At 31.4% G+C, this 15,860-nt stretch overlaps 1 pseudogene; it reads left to right on the plus strand.

The window, feature by feature from the left end:
* The first annotated feature begins 4,665 nt into the window (after positions 1 to 4,665).
* On the plus strand, positions 4,666 to 13,028 carry LOC124358364 (annotated as a pseudogene).
* Positions 13,029 to 15,860: the final 2,832 nt, after the last annotated feature.

Genomic DNA, 15,860 nt, shown 5'->3' on the forward strand with positions numbered 1-15,860 from the left:
ATCTAGTACTTTTTCTCTTTATGAAACATCAAGATATTTGCTTCTACAGCAAACACGTTAAACCGAGAGATAAGAGGCTATGGAGGAGAGGGTTTCCTCGTATAAAACATGTATTTCCAATCTGCATCACAGCGAACGAAGTTCCCGTTTATTATGAGAACACTTACACACCTCCAGGCAGCATCCAGTCTACAGTAGCTGTGGCTATTTGACAATTTTCTAATAAAACCTAGACATTTATTTATGTCGCCTGGTAAAATAAGACATTCTTTACTTTTTTTTACATTTAGTAATGTGCAATCTAATTAATGCATATAGTCTTTATTCAATTAATTACTATACATTTTGTTTTTATTTCAAGTATCTGGTTTTTACGAAACTTTGTTAATTTTAGTATTGAATGTTAAACACTTTTGGTAGGTTATAATGCAAATTATTCACGAAAACGTTCATAATATACAATGAGTCTGGAGGACGAATACATTATAAAATTTTAGAGAATTACAAACTTAAATTGAAATACAAAATAAAATATGGTCTATATCCTGGTATTACCACATGGTGGGTGTTATAAAATGGACACCCAGGACCTCGTTACCTCCCTTGCTCTACATACTAGGTCCAACCTACCCCTAAACATATGCCTGTCTGAGAGTCAGTTTCATCGTGTATTCAATTATTGTTTATTTAATGTTTTACTTTATCACTGGTTTCATATGCTCCATTAAACCCAAAAAAGTAACTGAAGTAAGTTATTTACGGGTATAATTTTTAAAGGAAATATGTCACCTATAAACATACTAATCATTATAGCTAAGCTTTTAATGACCGGAAACTTAAATTTTAGATGATTTTTAATTGGGTATCATTCACCTTAATAGTGAATATCCTATACAACATATACTATGATATGATCATTAGCTCTTATAAGGGCTAGTACAGAGAGTGACCGCGCCCGCGGGACCTTGTTACTGGACTGATGTACAGCCAAGTCCGCTCCTTTAGCTATCATCTAACTTTACACAACTCCAAAGATAGCAAGCACATAGCTTATATTTGCATTTTCAAGGGTAACATTATTGCTGCAGTAAAAACACTCCATTAAAAATAATATTTTGGACTACAAGGTATCAAATAATATTAACGGTTTATTCTCTGTAATCTCATATAAACGTAAATTGCGACAATTTCCACATTGCGAAAAATTCACTTATCTTTACTAAGAATAGACCAAAAGTGAATTATTTAACCTAATTATACCATTCATTCAACAAACACAACCTAATTCACAAATACGTCCTCCATTAGAAAAAAACCACCATCCCAGCGAAGTATACAACTAAAAGTCCTTTATAATAAATACAAATTGATAATACATGTAATCAAAACGTTAAGAAAGCACAGTCTACTATTATGTGTGGTGTATTAAATCCAGTTACCTGATGGATTAGGAATGATAATACAGGTTGTATTACCTACCTTAGCATCTCCTCTAGGTTTGCTGTTAACAGAATCTAACGTTAAGTACATAATTTTCGTATAAATAAGTATGAGAGCTACATGTCTACATGTCATGACAGCTTGAATGGGCACACTGATATAAATAGTATTGTATAAAGAACTGTTTTATTTGAATGTTACAATCTCACAAATCTATTTTACCTGTTTTCCCTTTATTAGATTTTTACTTGTGCAGTAAAACTGTTTAAATATACATATCTGTCTATATAAAAAGATGAATCGATTATAAATGCACCTGTACAATCGATAGTAAAATGTATTGTGAACATAAAAGTTATACTTATATGTATTTAAATACCTTCATAAAACTTAGCAAAACCGATCCAGCATTAACTGTTAAGTTCTATAAACTAACGAAGGATCACATTAACTGGTAGAAGGTAACCTGCTACCAGTGGTGGTGCTAGTGGTGGTGGTTTAACCTGCTAACGAAATGTCTTCAACTCAAGATCTGCAACTCTCGTCTACATCTACTTCATTGTCATGTAGAGAAAATAATTGAAATATATCAATCATTTATTAGATAATAGTTATTTTAAAAGGCCTTTGGAGGCCCAGTCGGGGTCTCCAGCTTCCTAAGAATTTAATTATACATTTTATGGGTAGGAAATGTAGGTAAGATAGTAAAGGAGAATGGTAAGCTAGAAATTGTGAGACGGGATGGTTAGCAGAGAACTGAACATGTGCAGATAGTGTATCCGCAGAAGGTTCTAGTGATGGCCACCAGCTAAGCTTCACTTGTTCACTTACATTAAATACATGATCCTCGAGTTTGTTGCTAGACGGTATTAAGTGATAGCAAAATATAAATAGCTTAAGATCTCTTACCCCTGTATACGATAGTTACTAAATCTGCATGCCATGACAACCGGCAAAGTATTACTTGGTCGCTTACCTTAAATACCGGATGCTGTAGTACTAGCATTATCAAAATAGTAGCTGTAGTATATCAAAATATCATTAGCTTAACATCTGCTGCCCCTGTATGTGATAGTTACAATATATGCATGTCATGACAACTGAAACAGTATTACTTGTTTGCTTACCTTATCAATCAGAAGCTGGAGTACTAACAAAGTATATCTCACTTACAAAATGCTGCTTCTGTAGTCGTTAGTTACAAAATCTGCACGAGCCATGACAAACGCTCAACTATAATTTATTTTACCTACATTATGCACGATTTACAAACAGCTATTCATAATTAAATGTTTAGTCATTAGTTAAACAATGTTTAAAGCATTTAAGTTAGAAGGTTAAATTTTTAAAAAGTACACTAAACGAAGTTTTATGTTTAAGTAAACTCGCGGATAGTGTAAGCCACACCACGTGTCTCGTAAAAGGCTTTGTCTCACATCTATTGCTCGATACGTCATGCGGTCAGATGGGCTGGCAAACAATCATAACATAATAGCATTTAGGTCTCCCTATTGAGTGATAGGCTTCAATTCCCTATCTCATACAAAATTTAAAATTTGACGATGAAATCTTTGCCAAGATATTTTTTCATTCAATACCTTTACTTTTTGTTAATTAAGTTAGGTTCCATATTAATGATACATGTTGCGGTGCCCTAGTGAGGTTGTTACAACTAAAGAATACTGCAGACATATCGACATATTGTGCTGAAATTAAATCTTTTTAATGAAATTGACATTTTACTTTCATTTTTTTTATTTATGAAAAAATTGGCACTTCTTAAAATCTAAGATAATTTTTCTATCATAATAACCCATAAGAATAATGTAAAGGTATTCGCTCAAAATACAACAGCGTGACATACACTATTATATAACACCGAACTCAACGTTGGGGTTCCTTTTATTTACTTGACGCAAACTTTCAAGTTTAATGGCTAATTCGTTTCCCTGATAACATGCGGAAACAATATATATAAATACATCTTATTCAGCCACTGGAATGATAGGCTTCGCTCATTCTCAGCCAATGACTTTCATTATCATTGTTATAACTAAATATCTACTCGATTTTTGGTGGTTTGAATAATAATTTAATCTGTTGTTCTACTGCACTTATTACAGAAAAGGATGCAACTGCAAAGTGAGAATAACTGTCTTTTTACTAAAGGACTACTGTTATTAATATAAACACGTGAATATTTAAACAGGTCCGGCCGATTCATGATATGGGCTGTTTGAAAAAAAAAGAGTTACAGTAAAGCTATTATGCAGCACAGGGCGAAGGAAGGAAACGGGATTGTTTATTAGAACTCTCAGGAAACCAACCTTTGATAATATTTTAAAAACATAAATATTCTCGATTATTTTAACTCAAATTCATTGACAGCACTATTACTCATAAAATCCTTAAGAAACTATAAGAATTAAAGAAATCATTTTAACAAAGAATCTATAGTTCTAAAGCGTATATAGTTTAAATGAAGTTTCCAAAGGAGTATGTAAATTAATGTAATTTAAAACTATGACTAATATTCGTCGTACATAAAATAATGTATTTGTCAGTTTGTTGTACTTTAGTGAAACATATGTCTCATGGGGCTGGAAAAATATAACTTCTGTTTGGGTAACTGATTATCTATCTGTCTATCCGACATAATAAAAACAATTACAGCCCTATAGACCTGAAATCGTGCCTTAGCTTAATTTCGTAAGATCAACAGTGAGTTTCATGATGGTGCGTGTCACGCCACGTGATACGGCTGAACATTAGTGAATATATTTACATTGTTCCAACATCAGAATAAATATATATTTTTAACTTAATACACTGGGCGTGTGATTTTATAAAACATATAACCTTATTTTCCCAACACTTACTACATAATTTTATAATGACTCAGTGTATAGAATTATAACAGACCAGACATTCTGATGATGATATTGAGCACTTTTAATTTGTGTATAATACATTATATATATATATCGCAGTAACAGTTTATTTGATATAACAAAGAAGCGACATTCAAACAGCAGTCAAATACAGTTTTATTTTGTGGTTTACCATCAAAGAGAGTTAAAATTGTTCATGGTTTTACGTTACTTGATGAATTAGCCAAAACCTATTATTGTTTTTCATAGCCGCTTTTAACTAGCGAATTGGTTAGGGGATGTATATGCGTTTTGCTGATCCAACCCTCTGGGGTTTGAGTGTTTGTTGACAAACATGATACAATCACCGGACACAGGCACGGTGCGGCGCGGTGCACTGTACTTGGTGAAACAACACAGAGCTTTCACCGCACTGTCACAGGAAAGCAAATATGAAAACACACTCTTCAATAGAGGCATTTCATACGGTGTTATTCGTAAGCATAAACAATGTGGTAAAACTGTTTGAATATGTAAATAGGACTGTATACAGTATGACAATTACATGCAACATATTATGGTACATCACAATGTTGCTTTGTAAGGGATGTTTTTATTATTTTTTTCAATACAACAAAAGGTAATATTTGAATTAAAATAAAGTCGTTCTAAAACGGAATAAAATGTTAATAGAGTTTATTGTTACATAAAAATTTTATAGTAAATTTTACTCATTTGTTTTTAATAATATTTATGGTTATTACAGTATTAAGGTCTATTCACACACATCAGTTCCGGCGCGTCACAGGTCAGTCACATCAGTCACGTCACAGTCAAAAAATTTATTCTTTGATGGATTTTCTGTTGCGCTATCTACACTCATCCGGCTCAGTTCCAGCGCAGGTCCGTCAGTCGCTCTGCCGGCGTCCGTCAGTCATTTTCAGATTTCTTGCCACCGATATTTTTGGATTGTTCGGACGCCTGACGGTCGCATGACGGATGTGTTTGCTATTAGGATTGCGTTTTTATATAAAAGTTGTATTTCTGTGTTGAGTTTATATTTTAAATACTGTTTGTTACGATCATAACGATCATCAAATGGTCATCCTAAAATATTTAAAGAACTTAGTTTCATCGTCCATTAGTCCCTTAAATAACGTGATGAAACTCTCCCTGACTTTCCCTCTTCTTCCATAAATCATGAACCCATATCCTTCGCTTTTTTCTCTTATTTTCAATCTCTTCGTTATCTAAGGCTATCGCTATTGCAGCTAACTCTACTATAGTAAAATCAGCCATTGAGGTAATTATATATTATCCAATTTAATTCACTCATGATAAAATAAGCTTGACTGTAAGATCACTGTATAAAGTGACTGACGACTGACTGAAGCCAACTGACGGACAGTTGACTGACGAATTCCGGACGGAACTGTGACTGAACTGAGACTGAACTGTGACGGAACTGTGACTCAACTGATGTGTGTGAATAGACCTTTACGGTATTTTACGGTATTACGGTAATATTAACGGTTATCGATTATTTACATTATTTTGGAATTTAAACATTTCACCATAATTTACCAAATTTCAATACAAATGTTTAAAAAATTACTAAAGAAAGGCATTTTTCTAAATATAAAGTTGAGTTTTATACTAAATACAACGTTGAAAAATAATTTGATATCACGCACTAAAACATTACATGAACAAATATCAAAATACTGTATGCCGAACTGTTTATCATAAGAGCAAATTAGTAAATAATATAATTGGAATAAACAAAATTAATAATTAAATTAATCTTATATAATCGAATATAAATATAATAAATGTATCTTAATTTTGTATTTCAATGCTTGTTGCTTAAAACTAAAAATGAAATATAGGACTATGCTTCAAATTATAAAGTCAATTAATAAGGTTTTCTCCTTTTAACAATGATCCCATTACCTCTATAATAAGATCAGTTGCACAAATATTAAGACATAGACAATCGTTGGCCTGGTATTCAAAACCACTGTATAAAACAACTTTGAGTCAAACAAATGTTAAAAATTATAAATACGAACTCAAAAGTCTACATCTATGCTAGCGTGTGTTTTAATATAACGTTGGTTTCTACTGTTCTTCATATGTCACACATTAGGCTACAAGATTTCAAATTATACCGTTAATTAAGGTATAGATGACGGCTAGTAGTCAGTACTAATAGCCAGAGGTCAATATAGCTTGTATTATGCATCGCATAACAGACCCATCGAATTACTTATGCACGATCTACTCGTACACAGTTTCAGGCAATAATAGACTAGCCTTGAATACCGTGTTTTAAGATGATTCCGAGACTACTTATCTTTATAATCCTTACTAAATAATAGTAACATCATATAAATGCACCTGGTGAAGAACACCGTGCAACTGGCAACGAATACAATACCAAACTCTGGAACATATGTTTGTGCTCATTATACTTTTTCCCACAACTTCTTATTGTTTAAGATGATTGTCGAAAATATAAAGAGCACCAGGAATTTGAACATATATCATCGTTATATATTATACAAAATAAAGTACGATTGGAGAAATGTGGTTCTTCCCAGTGCATTACACTTATATCCACATATAAATAACGTGTACACTATATTCTTTATATTAAATATAAAGAATAAGTTAACATTCAAAAACTCATGTCCTAATTTCTGTTATTAAGAAATTAAGGAGAATATAGTTTTCACACATATTAAATTTTAGGTTCAATTCTAGCAAAAAAAAATATAAATCCATAATAGTTTTCTATATTACGAATGGTAAACAAAGTCGGTGTTGAAAGTGAACATGACGTTTCAACACACTCTGACAGAAGTCAACCCGTGAAGATCATGTTTACCAGACCATTTTATTACCTCCAGTTTTGGTTCGATGCTCCCAAAGAAAATGGTATAATTTCAACAACAACCCCTTCATCTGTATGAAACTAAAGTGATTTATAGTACTGCATTTGCGTAGCTGGTTCAACTCTTCTTAACACAGGTAGCGTTATACTAAATTAAGTATATTTAACTCATAAACTCCTAAGAATTCTGATTTTGTAGGTCTATAGTAAAGAGTACTTATACATTTTATATTAGCAAATTTATTTAAATTTACTAAGAATATATATATATATATATATATATATATATATATATATAATGTTTGATATACATATATATATAAAACATTATCAATCAATGCAATAGATGTTAAAACTTATATTATATGAATAATACACTGAATAATGCATTATGTAATATTTATTTGCATTCCCAAACCATAGAATATGCTTGATGGGAAAGGTAATGCTTATAGTTTTTGTATGCTTTATCTTCTCTAATATTATAGTTTATAACGACTTAGGCCTGAAACAGATAAACAAAACACTTATATAACTAGCAAGGCACAACAATCTGACGAAAATGATATAAATAATATATAATACATACTCGAACCAAACAACATGAAAGGTTCAAATTAAGACAAATAGGTACATAAAAAGTTTAATAAAAATCAACGCGATCGTATCTGAATTTAAACCAGGTAATAAATAGAAGATCACAATTACTCAAATAAATAATCTTACATCAACAATATGTAAAACTAACAAAGAAATACTTCTGTCACAGGTTCATTTAAAAATTTGCGTATACAATAAAAAAATGTAATACCATCCATTATTGAGTTTGACTTTTGACCCATTGTTTAAGTTGAATTCTGTTATTCTTAATCTATTGTAAAGGCAGGAGCCCATACTTTGAGGATGGGTCATAAATTTAGCACTCTGGCTAAAGGAATATCCAGTAAATTATAATTAAGAGTATTCAACTAATGTATTATAGAACTACATCGATAAGATAAATTTTTCTCTGCATACATAACTATATATTAGACACTCGTATATACAATTATAACCGTAAGATGTTAAGACTTAATAATTTTGGATTTATAAAGTAAAATGTGCTTCATTAATGATCCTACGTGACTATTATGTTACAGAGAAAGCTCTGCTACTTTTACTGAAGTTACCCAGAAAATTGTACCACAGCTCAATATAGACTGGAAAAGAGAAAAATATTAATATAATTCTAGTATATTGAGATGGTACACAATCAACTAGTTTTCTTAATAGAAAAACAATTCTAGAACGATTTTTTTTATTTTCGTGGGTTTCCGATCCATAATTATTCATAAAAGACGTACAAGCTCGGTAGAAACAATTTCATCTGATAATGATCTAAAAAATAACTGTTTCAGTTTTGTTTTTATTTTAAAGGAAATTAACTAACAGAAAACCACATAGAAGTATTTTTATTAGACCTTTAACAGTATTATTGGCATTATTATAGCCCAAAAGGTAGGATAAGGAGTTATAGGTGAATGAAAAATAAGTAACGATTTTAATTTAGCACTTGCCAAATAACTAGTTTGTAGAAGTAACTATAATTTAAACTGTATAGTATAAAGATAATATTAAGTACGTATTTTAAGAAACTACCTAACGTTATTCAGTATTGTGTTATTTAAAGCTAACCTCGACTATAATGTTATTGTACTGTTCTCACTGCTCATTTGAAATTAGTACTCTGTATTTAATGTATTTTTAATAGTATTAGTAAAAAGTATTGACAGCTTAGTAACTTTTAATACAAATAAAAAGAAATTATTTTAACTGGCTGAGAGTTAGTGAAGTCTCTGACTCGAAAGAACAATAACATTAAGTTTTATTATATCTGTCCAGTATTATACTATCTAGTACTAGTTAGCATAATATCCTAAACAATGACTTAAACACATGACTTTTGAATGAATCTTTATTTATATACAGGTAGTATCGATTACGATGATGGTGTATATATCACTCCATTTGATTTTCGTGGACTGACCATCAGTGCAACTTTTTCATTCATGACTATGTGGATAACCATGATAGGAATAAGAAATGTATCAAAGAATAAACTGAAAAACTGTATAAATAAAAATTGTGTATGCAGCCTCAGCGAAGGCTGATCCATCTTGTTATTAATAATATTCATTAAAATTAACATATAAAACATAAGCGTATTTATATCCTTGTTGGCTGTTTCTTTCCTCTTCACATTAAATTCATAAGATAAAAGCAATACGATATAGCACAAATATAAGTTATGATGAAACTAAACACTAAATGTTTAATTCACTTTATAAATGTTAAGATATAATGAGCTAGGTATTAAGTACCAACCATAAAACTGCTTACCTGTGAGATAACACTTAATAAATATGAACTTACCTCCTGAAGGCGATTATATATAAGCTCCTCAGCCTTATTGTTACCGACTACTTAAAATAAACATAACCATAGGTGGCTATTCTGATTTGTGACAGAACAATAATACCAAAACTTTAATTCGTAATATTTGTATTTTGTCTTTATTTTCTTAAATACAAGAAAATGTTTTAGTATTCAATAATAAAAACTAGATAATCATAACTGTATTACTTATATAATACATTTATATCAAGAATATTTAACTGTAAATATATTATTTTGTCAGAAAAAACTGCCACAAAGTGACAACTGGCTAACATATGTACAAAGATAGGTTTAGTAGTGATTTAACACTATACGTTGTATATACTGTTGACATTTAAATATGACTTCTTTATTTACGGCAAATGGAGTATATATTCGATAATTATATAAATATCCTATTACACTGCGTTATTATGTAAGTTTTTGAAATTTTTGGAATAAATGTTATAAGCTGCCTTAGCTGTTAAGGTCAGTGCTTTAACTCTACAGTTAAATCTGTAATTTTTATAATTAAATATTGTTTTAAATATGTCTGTAGCAATATTTTTCCATTTCATACCCCATAGTCTGGTGTTTTATCTTCTCCATAAATCGTCTTAAATATCTACTGTTTTAAGAAACATCCCTGAAAATCTGAGTTCCATTATATTTATAGCTTCGGTGCTAGATTGAGTGTAATTATCTTTAATAGGGGGTTTTGTACTAAGCTTTATCGTTGAACAGTCGATGTCCTAGTTAATCCCTAGATTATTTTGAAGGCATATGAGAACAGTACATTGAGAGGCATTACTATCTGACCTGGGAGTTGTCCTTAGACACAAGTTAGCTTGAAATCAGCTGTTACCATTAAGAAAATCTCTTACCAAGTACTCTTACAAGGCTCTTCAACTTTTTCTCAGTGTTTCAGCAAAATTACACAAACATTAATGCTGGGTTAAATTCCTGTAACTAATATTTGGTGTTATACAAAGAAGGACACGTGTTTATACAAACTTTTTTAAATTCTGCATTATTTCTTATTATTTTTCTAAGATTATTTAAAAAATCCTGTATATGATCAACATATTAGTTATGTTCTTTATTTGAAATTTAAAATGTAATTGTTAAATTAATACAGGTAAATTGCCCTGTATATCTCTAGGTATAAAGAACGTAATTTGAGGAATTACGTCTAGAATAAAGAGATACAAAAACGTAAGTAAAAACAGCAAAGAATTACTAAATAGGCTACGCAATTTTTTCTGCTGCTTTTTATGATCATCTGATGATTAAATATTTTTCTCAAATTATTACTTACTGTAAAATACTTTCTATACTCTTTTTGTCTTATAAAAATGAACTATAGCATTAGAGAATAACACATAGGTGCAGTTACATTTTAGTAAGAAGTACGTAAAAAGACTAAAGTTAAGAGGATTATGGAGTAGAGGTTTTATGAAACATGTATTTTCAATCCGCCCGCAACGAGAGAATTTCATTCTTATAACGAAAATACCCACACATCCTTCAGGCAGCATTCAGTCCACAGTAGCTGTAGCTGTGGTTATAATAGATCACAGATATAGTACTTTCCTCTAGACATCACAATATTACCATTATTCAGCTAATCCATTACACCTGGGAGATAAGAGGCTATGGAGGAGAGGTTTTACTAGTATAAAACGTGTATTTTCAATCTGCCCCACAGCGAGAGAAGTTTTATCTTATTATTATATTACTTGTACACCTCCAGGCAGCATCCTGTCTACAGTAGCTGTGGTTGTATTGAGCTCTGATCCATCTTGCTTACTTATTATTCATTTTGTTTGAAACTGTGCTTATCAAGTCTATAAATTTAATAATATAAAACTATGCCAATTTATATATTAGTAAATAATTTTCTTAGTGTATGATGCAAATTATTATGTTCATAATGTACAATAAGTCCATTAAAGAACGAAATCATTATTAAATTATGAGAGCACTTTTTGGTCGTGCCAAAGCTCCAATTTAAAACCAATTATTAAAAAAAACTGTATAAAGAATAACTAAAAGTGTGATAAAGCTACTAATTCTTGTAATACAAATGTTCTATGTTATTTTATCATAATGAATTTCTACAAACAAGGGAAATACTTTATCGACAATACAAAAATATATAAATTGTGACTCAACACTAAAATATACTTATTTGATTCTCGTTATGTAGGTAGTATTTTCTACTAATATTCTCTATTAAGAAGCGCTTGTGATGTGGTCTCTGTCGGAGTTTATTCTATTAGTTACTCTACCATGCCTTGTTACCGTAGACAGCCTATAACTTCACATTATAGCTTGCAAAATAAGTACTATAAAGGCTCCTATACACGGTCAATATTTGATGTAAATTTCGGGTCGAGCAATAATATTGACCGTGAGTCAGCTACATTGAAAGTGAAAAACTGTTTGCGCAATATACTGAGTGGAGTCAAAAAGTCTGTAAATATATTGTACAATCTTAAATATATTGTATCGTGTGTGGGCAGTTTTTGCAAATATCCTGCCAGTTCTCCGCGCGTACATGCTGTGTTGTGCTCTTCTTTTGCTTCGCTCTAGTTGTGTTGTTTGGCAGTAACGGCGAATACTGACAAAAGGAAGTTTTTATTGGAAGTTATAGAGATGTACTGTTCGTTACCGGCATTGTGGGACAATAAGTGCAAGGCCTTACAACAACAGGACAAAGAAGAACGAGCAGTACGATGAGCTACTGCAGAAGTACAACAAAAGATATCCAGAATGTGACAGGAAGGCATTGGGTTGAGAAAATTAATTCTCTGCGAACAAATTTCCGAAAAGAGTTAAGACGAATAAAAAATCTCTAAACGAAGTGGTGCTGGTTCAGACGAAGTAGTTGAGCCGACGTTGTGGTACTATGACGAAATGAAATTCTTGACTGATTTAGAAGAGCCTACGGAGTCTGTAAATACCATGATAGATGAGGACGAGATAAAAGGGATCGAATTAAATACAACTCCTGTAAGTAATATATGTGTTTATTACTATCACATGCATAATTATGTGTACAATTATTTATCTTTTTATTAATTTCTACTATTGATGTTTCATATGAAATTATATTGCCAAGAAACCTCACCCTTGTTATTGAAATAGTCACAATGCATATCTCAGAATAAACATATTTTCGGAATGAACATGCACCTTACAAGCCTGGTGGACCTCCCAAAAGGGCTAAGTTCAACGCAAACGAAGAGTTATTGGCGAAAGCCCGTAAACGGCCAAAGACACCTCCCGATGATTATGACAAGATAGCTATGACTTGGGCTGTGGAACTTAAGAAAATAGACACTAAGTCGCAACTGTTTGCCAAAAAGGCAATAAATGATATGACATATCGGTACCTTAAGTAGAGATTTAGTGTAAATTAATGTACCTATGAGCCGTGCTTATACTCCGTTCTCTGGTTCACTGGCTAGTCCCGCATATTATGTTCTACAACATAATATGAGTAACATGGGAAGTTCACAAAATTACCAACCCGACAAAGGGTCCTTCAACATTCAACATTGCAACATTTCTCAGATTCCCAATCATCAGCGCCAACAAGTGCGTCAACCTACCTTACTAATTTCACACCCTTGTAACTTGGAAAATTGTCAGCAAAATAACATTATTACTGCTATTGCAGATGACTTTTTCTAAGAATATTTTCTATGTCTAGTTCATTTTGTCAAGTACAACATTGATACGAGTCTAAATAAAGTTTGTGATCAAACAAAAAAATGTATTGATCTTACCTTTATATAATCCTTTAAGCTATTTATAATAGTATTACAAGTTTCCTCAACAATTCTTCCGATCGCTTGTGAGGAAATAACGCTTGCGAATTTCAGTTCTTCAAAAGAATTTCCTGTAGCAAGATAGCGCAAAGTTATTGATAAACGTTGACTTTAGGGAATAGCATCTCTCATAGTAATGTTTTTCTTTTTTATATGAGGCTCAACTAATCGCTATAACTCATCAAATGATTCTGCGTCTAATCTTACAAAATTCTTTAAATCATTCGGTTCACATATACGACGCTCATTCAACAGTCGTTCATGTGTAAATTCATTCCTTCTCTTTAACCACTCCTTCATCCATATCCGCTTTTTCCTCTTCTTCTTCATCAATAGCAATGCGATCACAACACATGCTGCAGCATAGACATCACACATAACTTCAACTAACTAGCAACTCAAAGCACGCAAAAACCTTTGTTACTCCAAAACAATTCTACTCAAGAACCCCCTGGTTGCACAAAATATATTGAACTGTGTGTGCCCACTCCTTCAACCACATTGCGCAATATATTGCACAATAATATTGACCGTGTATGTGAGCCTTAAGCCTAGGCAATGTCTCCCAAGGCAGTAGTAAACATTTGTTTACAGCCATTCTCATCTAATGTCTATCAGTCAAGGTTTATTGACTAATACCTTATTATTAAAGTAACAATTCATTATCTGTAACTTAATTCAAAATGTCATCTCATTTTATATATTGTTTTCTGATATCTACAGTTTGATTAAAAGGATTAAATTTATAATAGACTCTGTTCTACTGTAATGCTCTGCCTTAAAAGATTTTTGCAATAAAATAATGTGTTTTAGTACAGCTTTCTTTTCAAACATCAGACAATTTTCACTAAAATGTTTGTAGTAATAATTGCATTGTTATTATAAAAATTGTAAATATTACTTATATTTATGGTATCATATTTAATTAAAACTTAATGTAATATAAAGAAAATGCACGGTTTAACGTAATCCCAGCTGATTCATATAAATGTAGGAGAGAGAGATTGAAAAAAGTTCTTTAAACTTAATACACGTCGACTTTCGTATTAAATCGCACTAAATCAAACTTTATTTAGAATAAACTGTTTCAATGGTAACTTGATGTGGATTTCTTATACTTCCGTTGACGGTAGTATTAACATTGGCTTATTAAACATGAAGCTTTAATTTACAACGTGATAAAAATAAATTATGAATTATTATAGAAACGCAATGTGATTTGTTTCCATCTGACAGTAAGTTATTGCTCTCGAGCTGTGTAAATGGTATAAGATAAATAATGATTGAAAACATATAACATAATGTCATTGAAAACTATAATATGACATGAATGTTGAATAGTGTAAGTTTGAATAAGTGGCGTACACTGGCAATAAAAGTAAATGTCAATATAAGGAATATGTGTTGCTTGTAAAGTTAGAATTATACAAATATATATGTAAGATAAATTATAATAAAGAGGTTCATAAGATTACTTAATATAAAATACAAGGTTTAGATTATGTTTCCGTCATTAGATCTGTCTTTAAAGTAGTTCGTAATATTTTCGATCTGGCCCTTCCTAAATTAAGATAAGTTACTTACTATATGGAGGGATGCCTTATTATATACGGTGAGATACAATTGCTGCCTAATCTTGTTCGATCAATCATAAAGAATATATTACTTTGTTTAAATTACAATACTCCAAAAAAGTAGTTCATAAAAACTGTTATGTAATATAGCTATGGTGGGAAGTGTGGTGGATTTTGCTCCAGTTCAACTTCCTCTTAGATCAGAGTGTAAAATCTGACGCTTTAACAGATTTTACTACTGGTTTCTGGAGCTATGTTCATCTGAAGAGATCCAAAATAATGTTTTACACGCGTTCCCAAAGCACGGTGATGTAGTGGTTTTATTTCACACAACGTATTTATAGTGGAACGAGTTGATTGAATCCCAGAGCACGGTGGAGCAACCATATAGAGCAAAAATTTGTACATATCTTCGCTCTGTCTTGACTCTTTTGTGAAGGCTTACCATAAGGAGAGTGGTTTTAAACATCTTATGATGGACCCAACGACATTTGGTTTATTGATTTTACTCTTTTCTATTCTTTTCCTATTCATTCATATTGTATTCATAAAACACAGTGTAAAACATTAATTTTTCAATCGACACATCAAAAATGTATACCTTAATTCACAATAAAGAGGTGTCCACGTAAAAATTATACCGCGAACCTTCCTTTAGCTCTTTGATTTTTTTCTATATAAAAGCTAGAGTTAAACTTTGCCCTAACAAAAGTAATCTGTTTCTACTGCATTGGTTTAACCACATTCGGATGAGACGCATTCTACACAGATGTAAGCTCACTGACTCCGATACTTTATTTACGTGATTTATAAATGTAACACACGATTT

The sequence above is a fragment of the Homalodisca vitripennis genome, chromosome 3, assembly GCF_021130785.1.
Source record: "Homalodisca vitripennis isolate AUS2020 chromosome 3, UT_GWSS_2.1, whole genome shotgun sequence".
Taxonomy (NCBI): Eukaryota; Metazoa; Arthropoda; class Insecta; order Hemiptera; family Cicadellidae; genus Homalodisca; species Homalodisca vitripennis.